This window comes from Rhinoderma darwinii, chromosome 2 (genome assembly GCF_050947455.1).
Source record: "Rhinoderma darwinii isolate aRhiDar2 chromosome 2, aRhiDar2.hap1, whole genome shotgun sequence".
Lineage (NCBI taxonomy): Eukaryota > Metazoa > Chordata > Amphibia > Anura > Rhinodermatidae > Rhinoderma > Rhinoderma darwinii.
In genome coordinates, this window is record NC_134688.1 from 242,908,974 (window position 1) to 242,926,756 (window position 17,783).

The 17,783-nt window shown below is 47.1% G+C and overlaps 1 long non-coding RNA gene across 1 annotated transcript; it reads left to right on the plus strand.

The window, feature by feature from the left end:
• Positions 1-6,705: 6,705 nt before the first annotated feature.
• Positions 6,706-13,459, plus strand: LOC142741029 (uncharacterized). Its single transcript, XR_012880971.1, has 3 exons — positions 6,706-6,745; positions 8,039-8,083; positions 12,003-13,459. It is a non-coding gene; the product is annotated as an uncharacterized LOC142741029 (long non-coding RNA).
• Positions 13,460-17,783: the final 4,324 nt, after the last annotated feature.

A 17,783-nucleotide genomic window follows, 5' to 3' on the forward strand; every position in this document is an offset into this window, starting at 1 on the left:
CATTCTATAGTATCCTATACTGCAGAATATGAAGAAGAGAAGGACAGAATTATGTAAATCATGTCCTGGAGAAAACAAAACTCCACCATGTCCCTCCATTTCTCCGCAGCCATGAAGGAATAGATCTGCTCTGGTAATGCCAGTGACATCAGTATAATGTTCTGCATCCTAAGAGAATCATCTCACGGTTACAGCTTTATTCTTTATATCATTCCTTACACTAGATTCATACCGGTTACATTTATATTTTATCCATTATAAAATAATATCATATGTTCAGTATAATAAGGAAACCAGCACTTTCTGCAACTTTTATCAGGGCCGGTTTGAGGTGCCTGGGCAGTAAATCTGGTGGGTGCCCATCATAATTGTAATTTTACGGGCACATGACAACTTTTTCTATAAGGGTAATCTGTATAGAAATGCATTTGTTGTCAGTCGTTTTATACCAGATAAAGCTCAGCACTTGTAGTACAGGTTTCTATAGGAGCTAGTCTATATAGACATGTACTGAGCTCTATGTGATATAAAATGATGGACAGAACATATACATTTCTACACAGACCAGTCCTTATAGAAACTGGCATATGATAAACCTTTTTCTACAAAGGGAAATCCGTGTAGAATTGAATGCACTTCTTGTGCAATATTGTAAATGACATATAAAACCTCTTACATGTTCTGAGTGGTCTATGTGATATAAATGGTGCCATTTCTACACAGACTAGCCCCTATAGAAACTGGCAAGTGCGAAACTGGTCTATCATATACCATTTTTTCTACAGGGGCTAGTCTGCAGAAATGCCCAGGTTTTCAACCATATAATACTGAATAGAGAGCCATAATATCTAGTCATAATGTGACGTAAGCGATTTGTGTATTGGAGCCAGGGCAGGGCTAGTCTACCTTCCCACAGAATCAGAGCGCCTCCTGTTGTGTCTGTGACTCCTCCGAGTTTATCTCCTGCTGCCCGGCAGAGAATGAATGGCTCCTGTCTGCCCAGTTCTGTCCTATGTCTCTGGCAGTGCGTGCCACCCTCCGCCAGCCCTTACAGTAAAGTCCCTAGCCACCCTGTGCCACTAAAGCTGAGATCTGTGTTGTAGCCGATGATATGACTGTTGCAGTATTTGCAGCTTTCAACAGCACTCAGACATTGTGGGAGAATCAAACTGGTTTTACTTGGGACAAACAGCAACCAACATCAGTAACAATATCAAGATGGAGAATACAAGAGATAACATACACATCACCACTAGAGGAGCTACACATAGATAATAACTAATAGTTAACACAGCGCCATCTACTGTCAGTTCAAGATCGTTCCTCCAGCATTAAGCTGCAGATGTTGTAATATTCCAACAATGACGTCATTTCATTGGCTTAGAAAACAACACAGATCTTCACCTAACTCCAGCTGCCTGTCCTGCAGAGAATGAATGGCTCCTGAATGTCCACTTCTTTTCTGTCCTGTGCCTCTGACAGTACATGCCACCCTCTGCCAGCCCTTACAGTAAAGTCCCTAGCCACCCCTGCATCGCTAAGGCGGAGATCTGTGTTGTAGCCGGACATAACGTTATTACATTGGCCTAGCACAGCAACACAGAGCTCCTCCTAACTCCTGCTGCCTGTCCTGCAGAGAATGAATGGCTCCTGAATGTAAAGTTCTTTTCTGTGCCTCTGACAGTATATGCCACCCTCTGCCAGCCCTTACAGTAAAGTCCCTAGCCACCCCTGCACCGCTAAGGCTGAGACCTGTGTTGTAGCCGATGACATGACGCCATTACATTGGCCTAGCACAGCAACACAGAGCTCCTCCTAACTCCAGCTGCCTGTCCTGCAGAGAATGAATGGCTCCTGCCTGTCCAGTTCTTTTCTGTGCCTCTGGCAGTACATGCCACCCTCCGCCAGCCCTTACAGTAAAGTCCCTAGCCACCCCTGCACCGCTAAGGCTGAGATCTGTGTTGTAGCCGGACATGACGTTATTACATTGGCCTAGCACAGCAACACAGAGCTCCTGCTAACTCCTGCTGCCTGTCCTGCAGAGAATGAATGGCTCCTGCCTGTCCAGTTCTTTTCTGTGCCTCTGGCAGTACATGCCACCCTCCGCCAGCCCTTACAGTAAAGTCCCTAGCCACCCCTGCACCGCTAAGGCTGAGATCTGTGTTGTAGCCGGACATGACGTTATTACATTGGCCTAGCACAGCAACACAGAGCTCCTCCTAACTCCAGCTGCCTGTCCTGCAGAGAATGAATGGCTCCTGCCTGTCCAGTTCTTTTCTGTGCCTCTGGTAGTACATGCCACCCTCCGGCAGCCCTTACAGTAAAGTCCCTAGCCACCCCTGCACCGCTAAGGCTGAGATCTGTGTTGTAGCCGATGACATGACTCCATTACATTGGCCTAGCACAGTAACACAGAGCTCCTCCTAATTCATGCTGCACAAAGATGAAGAGATCACATGGGGGAGATGATGGTGCAGCTGGGGGAGGGCTGACATTGATGGAAGTGCTCCCAGCCTCCCCTGCAGGCTGCAGTTGTGACTTTTACTAGCACTGTGCCTGTGGCGCTCATCATTTAAAGGGGTTTGCCTATCAGGGACATTTATGTCATATCCACAGGATATGTCATAAATATCAGATAGATGCGGGTCCATTGCTGGGTCTACACAGTGGACAGTGGTAAGGGGGTCCTGTGCAACTGCAACCGCTGCGACTACTATAGCTACACCACTAGGTGTGGATTGATATTTTTAGAATTCTCTTGGAATGTCTCTAAAATTTTAATTAATGGAAATGAATCAAGTTTTAATTCATTAATTATAAAACATTTGTTAAGTTAAAAAAGAAAACTAAATACAAACTGTTCTATTGTAGCCTCCACCACTCCACGTTATGGCGCACATCCTGAAGAAAGCCGAGGACTATGTAAGTTATATCAGCAGATGATCCTATTATTACACAGAACATCTGTAAGTCCACAGAAATAAACCTAACCAGAATAAATTTCAACCCTACACACACACTATATATGTATATATATATATATATATATATATATATATATATACATTATATGTATAAATATATACACACATTTATACATGTGTGTGTGTGTGTGTGTGTGTGTGTGAGTGTGTGTGTGTGTGTGTGTGTGTGTGTGTGTGTATATGTATATATATATATGTATGTATATAGCCCACTCCAAAATACGAGACAGCACTCCAGTTGTAGTGAAAAATAGGATCACTTTAATCACCCCTTGCGACGTTTCAGCCCTACTCCATGGGGCCTTTCTCATTGCATACACACACATATATACACACACACTATATATATATATATTTTTACTTTTTGAGATACAGCTGTTCTGTATCCTGTATTGCAGCAGTATTGTGCGCTAAGACCTGAATCTGTATGGTCCATGGGAATGACAGGTTTAGTGCAAGCGGGTTCTGTGTGTCTGACACGCGGGATACACCTGTGATCGATCTAAGTTATGAACCTGACGGACACAGGACCTGACAGGTACAGGATTCAGCGTAAGATACAGCCGCTCTGTATACAGCATACAGAGCAGCTGTATCTTAAAAAGTAAAAATAATTTTTAATAAAAACTAATTATAAAGTTGCACAAAACACACTGATTGACTTTATTTATTTTGTTTTTTAAAAAAAACATTCCTTTTGAAAGGCTTTATACAATGTTATCTTTCTAGTTCTCCAAGGATCTACAAGTGGAGGAATTTACCATGGAGAAGGTAAGAGCCTCATTTCTTCGAAAATCATAAAATCTTCTTAACCATGGAAAAGCGACGTAGCGGAGTACAGGCTCATAGATTCTCTATCAAGCTCGTACTTCGCTACATCAATTTCCGAAAAAAGCCGAATAGAAACTACGCGGCTAAGCGCTCACACAAGCGCTTCTGCCGCTTTGTTTTAGCTATTGGTGGGGGTTTCAATGCTCGAACCCCCACCAATTAAAACATCTGACATGTCACTATGACATGTCAGGAGTTTGTTGAATATTTAGGTACACTTTAATTTTCCAGGAACTTCTCTAGAGCTGCACTAGATCAAAACGACAATGATCAATTTATTTTAAGTATTCTCTTCATTTTATTTACAGATGAGAGACAAAGGACTGAAGATCACCGAGTACTATGTAAGTGATATCAACAGACCATCCTATTAACACACAGAATATCTGTAGAGATACATTTATAGTTAGGTCCAGAACTATTTGGACAGTGACACAATCTTCATTCATGATTTGCGCTCTGCATGCTTTACATTCGATTTGAAATGAAATAACTGAGATGCAATTGAAGTGTAGACTTTCAGGTTTAATTCAAGGGGTTGAACAAAAATATCCTGTGAAACGTTTAGGAATTGCAACCATTTTTCTAAACAGACTCCTCATTTCAGGGGCTCAAAGGTAATTGGACAAATTAAATAAAATGTTTTTTGTTAAATACTTTGTAGAGAATCCTTTGCAGGCAATGACTGCCTGAAGTCTGGAACGCATGGACATCACCAAACGCTGGGTTTCCTCCTTTGTGACGCTTTGCCAGGCCTTTACTGCAGCGGTCTTCAGTTGTTGCTTGTTTGTGGGTCTTCCTGCCTTAAGTTTTCGCTTAAGCAAGTGAAATGCATGCTCGATAGGGATGAGATCTGGTGATTGACTTGGCCATTGCAGAATATTGCACTTCTTTGTCTTAAAAAACTCCTGGGTTGCTTTCGCAGTAAGTTTTGGATCATTGTCCATCTGTAATGTGAAGCGATGTCCAATCAACCTTGCTGCATTTGGTTGAATCTGAGCAGAAAGTATATCCCTGAACAATACAGAATTCATCCGGCTGCTTCTGTCTTCAGTCACATGATCAAAAAACACTAGTGACCCAGTGCCTTTGGCAGCCATGCATGCCCATGCCATCACACTGCCTCCACCATGTTTTACAGAGGATGTGGTGTGCTTTTGATCATGAGCCGTTCCAAGCCTTCTCCATACTTTCTTCCTCCCATCATTCTGGTACAGGTTGATCTTAGTTTCATCTGTCCATAGAATGCTGTCCCAGAACTGGTCTGGCTTCTTTACATGTTGTTTGGCAAAGTCTAATCTGGCCTTTCTATTTTTGAGGGTGATTAATGGTTTGCACCTGTTGGTGAACCCTCTGTATTTGCTCTCATGAAGTCTTCTCTGTATGGTAGACTTAGATACTGATACACCTACTTCCAGGAGAGTGTACTTCACAGGGTAGATGTTGTGGAGGGGTTTTTCTTCACCAGGGAAAGGATTTCGTGGACGTCCAGGCTTTTTAGAGTTCACAACATCACCAGTACGCTCTTTTTTTCAAGAATGTACCAAGCTGTTGATTTGGCCACTCCTAATATTTGTGCTATCTCTCTGATGGTTTTCTTCATTTTTGTCTGCCTAACGGTCTGTTTAACTTGCATTAAGAGCTCCTTTGACCTCATGTTGTGGGTTCACAGCAACTTCTTCCAAATGCAAATGCCACACCTGAATCAACTCCAGACCTTTTATTTGCTTAATTGATGATGGATTAACGAGGGAATAGCGCATTCTGCCCATTAAATAACTTTTGAGATAGTTGTCCAATTACCTATGGTCCCTTGAAAAAGAGGCAGCTACATATTAAAGAGCTGTAATTCCTAAACCCTTCCTCAAATTCGGATGTGAATACACTCTAATTAAAGCTGAGAGTCTGCACTTTAAGCCCATATTGATTATATAACTGTATATTCAATATGTTTTGGTAAACAGCTAAAATGCCAAAACTTCTGCCACCGCCAAATAATTCTGGACCTGACTGTATATATCACATAGAAGCCTCTATTCCATGACTGAGGGATGATAGAGTTCGGTCCTAGTAAACCCTTCTAAACCCCCTACTGAGGCCAACCACCCAATCCCATCCTTGTACTCCTATTTCCCTCAATAAGGACAGACTCATGGTTTTATAAGGTTGGCCACAGCAGCCATTTTATTGACAAACGATAACTAATAAAAATATTACCATCAAATATAAATAATCAACATTATCAACATTAATAACAAACATTCCGAGGAAAGAGATCCTTGGAGCTAAGTAGGGTATCTGCTCAGCGACTAATAAGTGCAGTATTTACCCCCAGCCGATTCCCCACAGCTCAGTTGCAGCGTATACAACTGCAGATAGCCAATAATTCAACCTTGCTCTCCAGGACGCCACCCAGCAGGGGCCCAAAAATAGCCAGAGCCTCCATATTGCATAATTTGGGAAGGACCATACCCACGATGAGTTCCTCCCTCACCAATTTAACACCATCTCCAAGGACCTCCAACCTGCCAACCACTGCCATGACAAATAAAACATCACCGAAACGCAGCATAACAAAACAATAAAACAAATAGTGAGGGTGGGCGGAAAACTTCACCAGCGTGTGCTTCTCCTCCTAATGGCGCAGGCACTGCCTTCGTGCCACTATAATCCTCAGGCTCCGCCCCATAACCTCTCTCCTCCTATTACCCCGGTCATGTGGCCTCCTCCTATGTTCTGCGGCCCGGGTTGGACTTTCTTTCCAACAGCTGAAAAGTAGATTTATCACAGTAACTGTTTTTACCAGCACAAATCCCCCCTCCCCCACCACAGATATATAAAAGAATTATAAGAAAATGATATGGTAGAATTATATTTTATTTCTTTCCTTGTATAAGGATAAAGATGCAGAAGAAGATGCTGAGGACGGGGTAAGAGCCTCACTGTTACTATTACTAGATAGACATGACATATAACCCTCAACCACAGCACAGAATAACATTAACCAGTTCAGGACCGGGCTATTTTGCGCCTTCAGGACCAGACACCATTAAGCCCTTTTTAGCACGTGTTAGTTAAATGGCTATAACTTTTTTATTTGTTGGGCTGACGACGTGATTTTTGCGACGTTTTTTCCGTAGACAATGCAGGTTTCTTTTTTTATCGTTTTTATACGCACCTTTTTTGCTAATGTAGAATTTTTATTCATAAAGTTTGAAAATAATAGTAAAAAAATAAGCTTTCTTAAGTTTCAGTTATTTTTTTTGGTAATAACATAGTTTTACCCTAAAATAGACCTTTCATTTGTGATCGTCATTGTCTACCGGAAATTATAATATATTACATGTCTATATTAGGGTAATTGGGTCAGTACTAGCGTTACAAAAATGATTGGCGGGGGGGACGTTTTTTTTTGGGGTGGGTATTTTATGTGTATTTATTATTAATTTTTTTTTGCACTTGACTTGACTATTTTTTATTACTATGGTCTGTCCCTCAAAGGTCAAAAAAGACCATTGGGGAACTTTATCTATATTTTTTCCTTTCTTTTACACCATGTCTTTCCACTGTAACTGGGGCTGCACAGCATCCCCAGTTACAGGGGAAATCAGCCCTCTCATAGTGACGATTGTCACTAATAGGGCTGTGCTTGGTCTTGTAAGACCCAGCAGCAGTCTGTCAGTAACGGCACCCGGCGATCATGTGACCAGTCACATGAACACCGGGAGGAATAGAGAAAGCGCCGCTGCTGCTGTCTCTATTCCTATACACAGCGTTCATTGAGCGCTGTGTACAAGTCATCAGAGAAGACAGAAGCAGCGAAAGCTGCTTCTATCCTCTCCTCAGGGTCCCCGGCAGTCACTGACAGCCGGAGACCCGACATTCAGCTGCCCGATCGCGCAGGCAGCAAGTTAAAACCTGAGCCGTAAAAAGTCTATGGCTCGGGTTTTAAGGACCCTTACCGCTGGCCGTAAAAACACAGCCAGCGGTCGGGAACCAGTTAAACATCTCAGGGCCCAACAAGAGGGTCTATAGTTCGGCAGAATATCGTTCAGAAGGAGTTTTCCATAGATAAATCTAATTGCGGGATCATTCAGTACTGACAGCAGAGTGTGAGAAGGAATCTGAAATGGGTGGACATGGTATTCACAAGAAAAATAGGAGATTATATATAACATTATTATATAACCCAGAAAAACGAATTCTTCCCTGTTCTGTTGTAGCCGATCTACATGAAGCTGGACGACGGCATGATGATCCCAGAAGATGTAAGTGATGTCAGCAGATAATGGTATTACTTCATGAGGATCCACAACTTCTCTACATATTAACCTGACATTACATTCTTTATATTCACATTATAATAAAGCAGAAACCTAGTTATTACTGGAAATAGCGCTCACAATGTCTCTGACAGATTCCTTACATATATCACACTCAGCATTTACTCATTCTGAACATTATCTGTTACATTTCAATGTGTAGTTTTGGGTTTCATAGACTCCCCACCTTATAGACGGGCCAGCCTCAGATTTAACCTTTCCCGTCGCTGTACTGTCTTTTTATGTCGGTACAGGGTATTTAAAAATGGCGCTTGCTTTGAAGCCCAGCTGGCGCCATAGCTTCTGGGTCTCTGTTGTGTTACACACCAGGGACCCAGTGGCAATGCTTGCTATCACAGACATCTCTGATTTCAAGCATTTAACCCCTCAGATCAGGGGCGTAACTAGGAAAGACTGGGCCCCATAGCAAACTTTTGACTGGGGCCCCCCCCCTCCGCTGGGTATCACACAACCGCCCCCTTGTAGATAGTGCCTCCCTATAGATTCCACCACACAGCGCCCCCCTATAGATAGCACCATACACAGCCCCCTGTAGATAGCGCCATACACAGCCCCCTGTAGATAATGACTTACAGACCCAAATCCCCCCTGTAGATAACGCCATACAGACCCCCTGTAGATAAGGCCATACAGACCCCCCTGTAGATAACGCCATACAGAACCCCCTGTAGATAACGCCATATAGCCCCCCCCCCCAAAAAAAAAAGGGCCTATAGTTTGTCCTACAAAAGAGATGGGATAGGATAGGGGAAACATGTGTGATTGCTGGCAGCGATAAGGAGAACGGGGGACCGAAATTCCCCCGAAGTTCTCCATGACAAACCTCGGGCTTCCGGCGTCTGCGCAGTTCAATAAAAATGAAAGGAGCGCTGGTCACGCATGCGCAAGTAATTTCTATGGAGCTGCAGACAGACCCCGGAAGTCCGAGGTTTGTCATGGAGAACTTCGGGGGACTTTCGGTCCACCGTTCTAATTATCGCTGGCCGTCCCAGCGATCACACATGTATCCCCTATTCTGTGGATAGGGGATGCATGTCTTTTGTAGGAAAAACCCCTTCAGTGGCGTCACACTGTAGCAGCCATAGCAGCTGCTAACGGAGCCTCCGGCCATGGGGGGGCCCGTGCCGGCGGGTGGCACGGGCCCCCTCATGCTGCGGGCCCCGTAGCAGCCGCTACGGCTGCTATAGCGGTAGTTACGCCACTGCCTCAGTTGCTGGGGTCAGATGTGACCACCGGCATCTGAAGGGTTTTTCACTTTCCGTTTGTGGCTGGTCACCGTCTCCCATGTGGTGAGATCGCGGGAGCCGGTGTGTTCCTATAGTAGCCAGGAAGCTTGTAAACGCTCCCAGTCCTGCTATAGGAAGATTTGCACTGATGCAATCAAACAATGCACTGATCTGATTTGCAATAGATTTCAATACTGTTAGTGCAGTCTGTGGCATAAGCGATCTAATGATCGCAGGTTCAAGTCCCCTAAGGGGGCTAAAAAAAATTAATTTAAAAATATAAAAATTAAAATCACCCCCCTTTTCCTAGATCACATATAAAAATAAATACACAAATAAACAAACACATTAGTTATCCCAACGTCCAAAATGCCCGAACCATAAAAAAAATACAAATATTTACCCTATATGGTGAACGCTGTAGCTTTAAAGAAAGATCAAAATGGCCGAGTTAAACCAGACTTCAAAATTAATTGAGAACCCTGACACCTAAATTAATTAAAGGGGTTTTCCTATGATGGACATTTATGACAGGTCTACAAGATAGGTCATAAATGTCAGCTAGGTGCGGGTCCTACCTCTGGGACCTGCACCTTTCTCTAGAACGGGGCCCCCTAAACCCCGTTCTACCTTTTTCTGCTCCTGCTGCCTTCCGGCCACTTCCTGACTATTTGGTTGGGACTCACGGAAAAAGCGTAGCTCGCTGAGCTACAGTGCATCCGTAAGTCCCATAGTAGTGAATGGCAGTTATGGAAGCAATGTAGCATGCGAGCTACGCTGTTTCTGTAACTACCACTCATTTCTATGGGACTTACGAGAACAGCGTAGCTCAGCGAGCTATGCTGATTTCTTCTTCAGGGTCGGAAATCTCCAGCTTCAGTCACTAAACAGAGCGGTAGAACGGGGTTTAGGGGGCCCTGCTCTAGAGAAAGGTGATGGTCCAAGAAGAGGGACCCGCATCTATCTGACATTTATGACATATTCTGCAGATATGTCATTAATGTCTCTCATGGGAAAACCCCTTTAAGACCCCTAAATAAATTCCAAAAACCAGACCAGGACCCCAGGTAATTCAGAACCCTGACCAAGCCCAAAAATGTATTCAGACCCCTAGGCTGACGCAAATATAAATTCAGACCTAACCCCAAAACAAATTCAGACTTTAACCCAAACTAAATTTAGATCCCAAAACACACCAAAAATAAAGTCAGACCACAAACCAGACCACTGCATTTACTTTTTCTTCTTTGCCGGGTCGTCTTCACCTCCAGGCTCTGCGGCACTAGGCTCGGATACTGCCCAGCATCAGAAACTTGTGTTCAGCACTGGACACAGGGAAAAAGTGCTGCGGCGTTCAGGAGTGAAATGCGAGTGCAAAGCGATAAGTGATAGTGGCTGTTATATAGTGAATTTGATTTGCATAGCTGAATAAATAAGCTTCTGATTCTCTCTACTGTAGAAGTTTTTATTTTGCTATCTTTGAGATATTAGTATAAATAGCTCAGCGTTCTGCACGTTTATAAAATGGACTGAATAATTTCCTAATATATTTTTATTATGGGAATCGCTTCCTTAATTAGCAATTGCCACTCCCATAAACCTACAGAAATGGCACTATTAATACCCACACAACCCGTAGGTGCTGTTTATGGACGATTTTAATTCATTAAAATTGCTTAGAATACTTAGAATATTCTTCAATATAATAATGTTGGAAATCTGGGTTACAACTAAGATGGCTGAATTACAGATCCCTCTGAATAGATCACCCAACTTTCCTAGACACCTGCATGGTAATTCTGAATAGCATACACTACATACAAAGTATACATTACACACACCATAGACTACACATACACACACACTTATCAGTTTTTCTGTTCTACTTTGCGGTGCTTGGGTGCAGTAATTTAATCATATGACTGATATCACTAAAGGTTCTGCAGTCCTCCTAGTTGTAGTTTAGTCAGACACTGGAAGCTTGTCAAGAGTAAGGGTATGTTCACACGAGGGCGTCCGTTACGGCTGAAATTACGGGGATGTTTCAGCCTGAAAACATCCCCGTAATTTCAGCCGTAACGGCATGTGCAGGCGCTTGAACGCCGCGTCCATTACGGCCGTAATTAGCGCTGCTATTCATGGAGTCAATGAATAACGGCTCTAATTACGGCCAAAGAAGTGACAGGTCACTTCTTTGACGCGGGCGTCTATTTACGCGCCGTCATTTGACAGCGGCGCGTAAATTTACGCCTCGTGTGAACAGACAAACGTCTGCCCATTGCTTTCAATGGGCAGATGTTTGTCAGCGCTATTGAGGCGCTATTTTCAGACGTAATTCGGGGCAAAAACGCCCAAATTACGTCCGTAAATAGGCCGTGTGAACATACCCTAAGACTGCAGGCAGAAGGAATAGTGCATGGAGGCAGCCTCTATGTTAGCAGTAACATTTACTGGGGAGTGGTGACGCGACATGTGCAGCTGCACACCCCTACAGAAATACATTAGGGTAACCCTGCATACATAGCTGTTATTACTGTTTGGGCTCAAGAATCATTACACATGGGGGAGTTCAGTGTACAGACCATACAGTCTTTGAAATTACTTCATTTTGTTCACAGGAGCCAACAATGGAGATTACACCTGAAAGAACCATTCATCTGTCTGAAGAGGAAGAAACACGAAGCTGCGCCTGGTTCTGCATTCCAGCAGCCATGATTCTCAGAAGAGCAAGGGCCAGGATTGTGTCTTTCTTCATGAGAGGAGTAAGGGAATCTGCGGTCTGAGAGGCATCTGGGGTCAGGGAGGCAGGGCGGGCATCTGGGGTCAGGGAGGCAGGGTTGGCATCTGGGGTCAGGGAGGCAGGGCGGTCATCTGGTGTCAGGGAGGCAGGGCGGTCATCTGGGGTCAGGGAGGCAGGGCGGTCATCTTGGGTCAGGGAGGCAGGGCGGGCATCGGGAAGGAAATCTGGCGTCGGAGAGGGCGTCTAGAAAGGCGTCAGGCGACGGAGAGGGCGTCTAGAAAGGCGTCAGGCGACGGAGAGGGCGTCTAGAAAGTCGTCAGGAGAGGGGGTCTAGAAAGGCGTCAGGCGACGGAGAGGGCGTCTAGAAAGGCGTCAGGCGACAGAGAGGGCGTCTAGAAAGGCGTCAGGCGACGGAGAGGGCATCTAGAAAGGCTTCAGGCGACGGAGAGGGCGTCTAGAAAGGCGTCAGGCGACAGAGAGGGCGTCAAGAAAGGCGTCAGGCGACGGAGAGGGCGTCTAGAAAGGCGTCAGGCGACGGAGAGGGCGTCTAGAAAGGCGTCAGGCGACGGAGAGGGCGTCTAGAAAGGCGTCAGGAGAGGGAGTCTAGAAAGGCGTCAGGCGACGGAGAGGGCGTCTAGAAAGGCGTCAGGCGACGGAGAGGGCGCCTAGAAAGGCGTCAGGCGACGGAGAGGGCGTCTAGAAAGGCGTCAGGCGACGGAGAGGGCGTCTAGAAAGGTGTCAGGCGACGGAGAGGGCGTCAGGCGACGGAGAGGGCGTCTACAAAGGCGTCAGGCGACGGAGAGGGCGTCTAGAAAGGCGTCAGGCGACGGAGAGGGCGTCTAGAAAGGCGTCAGGCGACGGAGAGGGCGTCTAGAAAGGCATCAGGCGACGGAGAGGGCGTCTAGAAAGGCGTCAGGCGACGGAGAGGGCGTCTAGAAAGGCGTCAGGAGAGGGCGTCTAGAAAGGCGTCAGGCGACGGAGAGGGCGTCTAGAAAGGCGTCAGGCGACGGGGAGGGCATCTAGAAAGGCGTCAGGAGAGGGCGTCTAGAAAGGCCTCAGGAGCGGGCGTCTAGAAAGGCGTCAGGCGACGAAGACGGCGTCTAGAAAGGCGTCAGGCGACGGAGAGGGTGTCTAGAAAGGCGTCAGGCGACGGAGAGGGCGTCTAGAAAGGCGTCAGGCGACGGAGAGGGCGTCTAGAAAGGCGTCAGGCGAAGGAGAGGGCGTTTAGAAAGGCGTCAGGCGACGGAGAGGGCGTCTAGAAAGGCGTCAGGCGACGGAGAGGGCGTCTAGAAAGGCGTCAGGCGACGGAGAGGGCGTCTAGAAAGGCGTCAGGCGACGGAGAGGGCGTCTAGAAAGGCGTCAGGCGACGGAGAGGGCGTCTAGAAAGGCGTCAGGCGACGGAGAGGGCGCCTAGAAAGGCGTCAGGCGACGGAGAGGGCGTCTAGAAAGGCGTCAGGCGACGGAGAGGGCGTCTAGAAAGGCGTCAGGCGACGGAGAGGGCGTCTAGAAAGGCGTCAGGCGACGGAGAGGGCGTCTACAAAGGCGTCAGGCGACGGAGAGGGCGTCTAGAAAGGCGTCAGGCGACGGAGAGGGCGTCTAGAAAGGCGTCAGGCGACGGAGAGGGCGTCTAGAAAGGCATCAGGCGACGGAGAGGGCGTCTAGAAAGGCGTCAGGCGACGGAGAGGGCGTCTAGAAAGGCGTCAGGAGAGGGCGTCTAGAAAGGCGTCAGGCGACGGAGAGGGCGTCTAGAAAGGCGTCAGGCGACGGGGAGGGCATCTAGAAAGGCGTCAGGAGAGGGCGTCTAGAAAGGCCTCAGGAGAGGGCGTCTAGAAAGGCGTCAGGCGACGGAGAGGGCGTCTAGAAAGGCGTCAGGCGACGGAGAGGGCGTCTAGAAAGGCGTCAGGCGACGGAGAGGGCGTCTAGAAAGGCGTCAGGCGGCGGAGAGGGCGTCTAGAAAGGCGTCAGGCGACGGAGAGGGCGTCTAGAAAGGCGTCAGGCGACGGAGAGGGCGTCTAGAAAGGCGTCAGGAGAGGGCGTCTAGAAAGGCGTCAGGCGACGGAGAGGGCGTCTAGAAAGGTGTCAGGCGACGGAGAGGGCGTCTAGAAAGGCGTCAGGCGACGGAGAGGGCGTCTAGAAAGGTGTCAGGCGACGGAGAGGGCGTCTAGAAAGGCGTCAGGCGACGGAGAGGGCGTCTAGAAAGGCGTCAGGCGACGGAGAGGGCGTCTAGAAAGGCGTCAGGCGACGGAGAGGGCGTCTAGAAAGGCGTCAGGCGACGGAGAGGGCGTCTAGAAAGGCGTCAGGAGAGGGCGTCTAGAAAGGCGTCAGGCGACGGAGAGGGCGTCTAGAAAGGCGTCAGACGACGGAGAGGGCGTCTAGAAAGGAGTCAGGAGAGGGCGTCTAGAAAGGCGTCAGGAGAGGGCGTCTAGAAAGGCGTCAGGCAACGGAGAGGGCGTCTAGAAAGGCGTCAGGCGACGGAGAGGGCGTCTAGAAAGGCATCCCGCGATGGAGCGGGCGTCTAGAAAGGCGTCAGGCGACGGAGAGGGCGTCTAGAAAGGCGTCAGGCGACGGAGAGGGCATCTAGAAAGGCATCCGGCGACGGAGAGGGCGTCTAGAAAGGCGTCAGGCGACGGAGAGGGCGTCTAGAAAGGCGTCAGTCGACAGAGAGGGCGTCTAGAAAGGCGTCAGGAGAGGGCGTCTAGAAAGGCGTCAGGAGAGGGCGTCTAGAAAGGCGTCAGGCGACGGAGAGGGCGTCTAGAAAGGCGTCAGGCGATGGAGAGGGCGTCTAGAAAGGCGTCAGGCGACGGAGAGGGCGTCTAGAAAGGCGTCAGGCGACGGAGAGGGCGTCTAGAAAGGCGTCAGGCGACGGAGAGGGCGTCTAGAAAGGCGTCAGGAGAGGGCGTCTAGAAAGGCGTCAGGCGACGGAGAGGGCGTCTAGAAAGGCGTCAGGCGACGGAGAGGGCGTCTAGAAAGGCGTCAGGCGACGGAGAGGGCGTCTAGAAAGGCGTCAGGCGACAGAGAGGGCGTCTAGAAAGGCGTCAGGCGACGGAGAGGGCGTCTAGAACGGCGTCAGGAGAGGGCGTCTAGAAAGGCGTCAGGAGAGGGCGTCTAGAAAGGCGTCAGGCGACGGAGAGGGCGTCTAGAAAGGCGACGGAGAGGGCGTCTAGAAAGGCGTCAGGCGACGGAGAGGGCGTCTAGAAAGTCGTCAGGTGACGAAGATGGGGCATCTGGGGTCAGGGTGGGAGATGGGGCATCTGGGGTCAGGGCGGGAGATGGGGCATCTGGGGTCAGGGCGGGAGATGGGGCATCTGTGGTCAGGGCGGGAGATGAGGCTGGGGTATCTGAGGTCAGGGAGGGAGAGCATCTTAGGTCAGGGTGCGAGGGAGGGCATCTGATGTCAGGGAGGGATGGAGAGCATCTGAGGTTAGGGAGGGAGTGCATCTGAGGTCAGGGAGGGAGGGACGTAAAGCATCTGGGGTGAGAGAGGGAGAGAATATGGGGTTTAAGAGAAAACAAAATATAAAAAAGTATTAGCAATAGGGCCCCATCCAGTGTTATCACTGCAGTGAACCAGGGAGTAGCCGACCGCCAGTACTTGGGGTCAGGAAGGAATTTTTTTTCCCCCACATGGGGGTTATGTTTCGCCTTCCTCTGGTTCACATCCGTTGTTTGCAGTAAATCCTATAATTTGTCCTGGATGGTTTAGGTAGGTAGTTATAATAGGTATTAATAAAACCTATTTTAATCTATTCATTGTCAGTGTCATCTTTTCTGTTTGATGTGAAATCCCCTGAACGATCTGGTAATAAATCGTCAATTCCTGACACCTTTCTAAAAAAATAACATTAAAATAAATATACTAAAATCGCTTCAGTCTGGTACAGAACAGTCCACAGAAGCTGATTATCTGGAGTCTGAGAAAAGTAAACATAAAGGAACGGGCATAACAAGAACTTTATGGGACCTGAGCCCCTTCACCTCACTTGTACCACCCATTATGCATCTTACCCCTGGATAATAACCCCTCCTGAAATAAGGACCTGTCAACCCTCATGATCGGTGGTGTATGTGGTACAGTATCTGGTCTAAGGTGAGTGGTTGAAACACATCACATCACATCACCAGTGTTGGATTATGGTTGACATCTAAAGCTCAGTAATATACACGTTTCTTCTCTTACCACTGGCTTTGCAATTCAGGGGTCATTCCTATAATAGATTACAATGGAATGGGTATGTGGGTTATTGCTTTGTAAATGTATCGGGTGAAGTCAAGGCCGACTTTGAGTTATGTGGTGACCTCTGGAGAAATATTCCCCTCCCCCGCCACCAACTAATAATGGTGGAGATTGCTTTTGATAGAAATCTGAGCACCATAGAAAGGTTGATATGAGTGCCAGTTCTATATGGCACTTCAGAAGATAATTTTTGGCAGAATTACAGATTCACCAACAATTAATATCGACAATACCACATTTAATATGGACATTCAGCGTGCAGCCTGATGAGGAATGTTTTTAGTACAGAAAGAAAAGAACATTTTCTACTAGGTAATGGGCCAATCACTCATAGACTACCTAAACTGCAGTACCATGAGTTATTTAAAGAGAATCCATCACTAGTTTATCAATTCCCTATCTCCTAACTAATCTAATAGGCGCTATGATGCTGATAACTATAGGGTGATTTGTTTTCAAAAACGTTCATTATTTGCAAAGTTATGAGCATTTTTCTAAATATGCTAATGTGGCCATACTTGCCAAATAGGAGGTGACTCTTTCTTTTCAGTCTGGGCGGTGTTATGTTTTCTGTATGACGCTGACCAATCGTCGTCATACAGCTTCTCCCCCTTCCCTGCCCAGCAACACAGAGTGATCACATAGTATACAGTTCCACTCCCGACTGTGTATTCAACTGCGATCCTGGGGTCATATGAAAGATTAGAATCTCGGGGACGTGTGCTGATATCAGCAGACATGGCCGTGTGTTCACTTAGCTCCGCTTCCACCTACAACTTAAGCGACAGATAAAGTGTTCTCAGTGTGTAAAAAATCTTATCAACAAATAATCCGAAACTCATCCTAAAGACAGATCCTCTCTGTTATTCACTCACTCCGGGAGGAGAACTCAAACACATGACAGAACTGGGACCAGGAATCCCCCAGAGAGCCCGTGGTGCACGGAGCTGAAAGACCAATAAGTGTATATTCACACAGAATATTTTCAGCCGTTTTTCGGGCCGTAAACGTCCCGAAAAATGGATGAAAATACGGGGGCTGAATGCCTCCAAACATCTGCAGATTGATTTAAAAACAGCCGCGTAAAAAAAACGCCTTATAAAAAGAAGTGCATGTCACTTCTTGAGCCGTTTTTCATTGACTAGAATTGAATAGATTGAATAGATAAACAGCTCCAAAAACGGCCGTAAAAAATGCCGCAAAAAACTCTAAGGCCCTGTTTACACAGAGTATTATGACAATTTTTTTGGCGCGGAAACCGCTCCGCAATTCTCGTCAAAAACCGGTCGAAAATGACTCCCATTGATTTCAATGGGAGGCGGAGGCGGTTTTCTCCCGCGAGCGGTAAAACAGCCTCGCGGGAGAAAGAAGGGACATGCCCTAACGAACAGGAACAGCGATCGTGCGGTTACAGAAGCCTGTAAA